The following is a 3,103-nucleotide window of genomic DNA, read 5'->3' on the forward strand; positions in this document are numbered from 1 at the left end:
TCGGCTTCGTGGGTAAATTTGCTTGGGTTGATCTAACTGCGCGCAAGCGTGCATTCCCCTCCTTGGATTAGCAGAAGGGCAGAAGATTCCAGCACTATTAGATAAAAGTGGAGTTTGTGGCACGTCCTCCAAAGGGGGGGGGAAGCAAGTTTCCTTTATTAAACTCTTCTTGCTACATCAGCAAATTAGAGAGCCAGTTGAATATTGATGAATGCTTTGAGGGTGAGTAATATGGCTACAGGCCGCAGAAAGTGAGGGCAGGCAAGCTAAGTATTTACTCAAGTGAACAATCTTCGAGTATTTTTCAAATATGATGTCTTAAGGATTTCCTTAGGTTTTCTTAGGGCCTCTGAAACAAACCCTGATTCTGCAAATGGCTTCTCATTTTAGTAGGCCCTTCCCAACCTCACAAAACAGAAGTTGCCCCAAGAGTCGCTTAGAAACGCAGCCTGGCATTAAAACCCAGCCGCAGCCCTCCAAACCCCGGTGTCAAGGAGGGAACTTCTCGCTGGGCAACCCGAGAACCCCCAAATGAAGTGGACACCATTCACTATTTGTTTTTGTTTTTTTGTCGTTTCTGAAATTCAGCTTCAAAGCAGGTATTTTCAGGAAAATAGCACATATTTTTTTCCTCCCTGAAACGTTCAGAAATTACCTTGATAAGAAATAATTCTAGTCAGCCGTGGGAGGAGAGTTTTAAAAAAAGCTTTGAAGGCTCTGAAGGTGCAGCTGAGGAAAATAAATTAGCCCTCGAGTGGAGAAATTCAGCAAGGAAGTAACCCATAACAAGGTATTTAGAAGAATTTTTGGAAAGTGTTTTCTGAGAAGCAATTGCAAATAAATCTTTGGAATTAGATACTAGGAAAAGGAGTTGAATTGAAACTCTTTTTTACACTGTAAACAAAATGTCTAGAACTTAGCATTTTCATTTTAACTAGAAGTGTCTTTTATGATTATGTTTTTCATGAAGGCCTTGAGTTAGGGAAACAAGATTTTCCTTATGTTGTAAATATCCAGAAGTCTTCAGAGAGATAAAATCAGGATAGAGTTACAGATTTAACAGAAAGAAAACAACTGGAATTGTGTTATGAAGCTTCTACTGTGTTATTTGTAAAAGCTTTTTTTTTTTTCAGGGTTCAAGAAAAGGCTAGCAGTGAGCAGAAATAATAGACTCATGCCTGCCCTACTGTCAGATTTAGCAAAAAATATAGTGCACCTTAGTAATTTTTATTTTATTTTGAGAAATTGGTTATGATAAAAAATAGCTGCTTGCAAAACTTAGAACTTTGAGGGGGGGTGGGAAATGTCAAATCTTAACTTCTCCCAACCCCATGATCTCACCAGGAGAAAGAATAAATTAGTAAATTTTTCCTTTCTGTCAAGGAGGAGCTTAGTAAGTCCTTGATGGCTGTTGCTTTTGATTTCGAAGTCTCTTTTCAAAGATGCGGAATCACTGCCTTCAATGCTGCTGGGATTTCTTCTTTAAACAGGGCATGTTTTTCTTGTTGGGTGTGCACTATTATTGTCTTAATTATTCCTGGATTTTGGCCCATGAAATCAAAGACTCTCTCAGATGACAGAAATGATCGGATCTTTGCACAAAGGAAGGCCACAGTGGAGGGGTGGAGGGTGACCTCAGTCTCTACACTGTGCTGGCCCTACAGGGTCCTCATCCTGTAAGCCAGCTGGACTCTCCTTTGCACCAGAGTGAGCTCACAGCACAGTATAATGATAGGGGCATGGAGATGAAAGCCCACCTCCTGGACAAGATTTGGTCACTTGCTTTCACCGTAAACATTATGATCAATTTCTAATCTTACACTTCTAGCACTTTCCTTGAGCCTTATTACCCTATTATACAGAAGAAATAAAAACAAAAACTCAGTATAGAGCAACGTCAACACATCAAATGCTATTGGATTCAGGGAGGCTGAAGTGCATTTGGACAGTTGATTACTCCTTTTATATTAAAAAAATTTTTTTAAGCTCCAAATTGGCCAGCACCAAAGAGGTGCTGTCAAAAGCACAGAGCTCCCCAAGTTGGAACGACTTCACTTTTAGGATCGTGCTACTCCTGGGAGAAAATAATATCTCGCTGGGCAGAGATAGGAGGAGGGGACAGGAAAGTGCACAGTGCTAAGGGATGCTATCTGTTTAAAACCAAGATGTGTTTTCCAAACCATGAAATACTTGTTGAAATAGGAAAGGAAGGAAAGTCAGTGTGTATAACTGAAGCATAATATTAAAGCTATTAATGCCAGAATATCCAGAACTTCTTCTTGTGTCCATAACATAGCTGTTTGCATTAAAAAAATATTTAAAAGACTTAATATGTAGAGTTTCTAGGACTGGTGAGACATGTCGTTTCTTTTACCTCCTGTCTTTTAAAATAATTCTTGGGTTTAAAATCAGGTGGGATTCCACAGTAGCTAATGATCAGGGTGAGCTCCATCCATTGGCAGGAAATGGAGCTAGAGATCTGAGTCCAGTTTTCCATTTTAACATGTGCCCTAAACCCAGGGCTTCAGCAGCTTCCTTAGCTCAGAGTCCCCAAGGAATGCTTAGGCCTCAGGCAAGGAAAGAGGAGGGAGGCAGAGAGTAGGGGCAAGGACAAAAATGAGAAAGGAGGAAGGTGAAAGAAGGAAAAGAAAATCAAGTCCTTCCCCTCATTCCTTCTCTGTCTTCTAATGCAAACCCTTAACTTGCCACCCTTAGGTCACCAAGGTAACCTTCTCAGGCTCCCGGCTCATCCCCCAGCTTAGTTTGGCCCCTCTCACCCTAGTTCCCTAAGTTCAACTCTAAAAACACAATTCTGATCATATTGATCCTTGGCACTAAAAAATCATACAGCGAAAAGTGTAGTCCTTGAATGTGGCCTTCAAGACCCTCTCCAACCTGGCTCTGATCTGCCCCTCTGGTTGTACCCCTTCACCCTCCAACCACAGCTTCTTTTTTATCCTTCCACGCAGGAGATTTTTGCTCTTCTCATTTCCTCATCCCTCAAGGCTCAGCCCAAATGCCATCTCCTCCCTGAAGACTTCTCAGATGATCTCAGGTTGGGGTTAACTGCCTCTGGCCTGTTCCATCACAGCACATTAATAAA

Source organism: Bison bison, unplaced genomic scaffold, assembly GCF_000754665.1.
Source record: "Bison bison bison isolate TAMUID 2011002044 unplaced genomic scaffold, Bison_UMD1.0 scf7180017858340, whole genome shotgun sequence".
NCBI classification, from domain to species: Eukaryota; Metazoa; Chordata; class Mammalia; order Artiodactyla; family Bovidae; genus Bison; species Bison bison.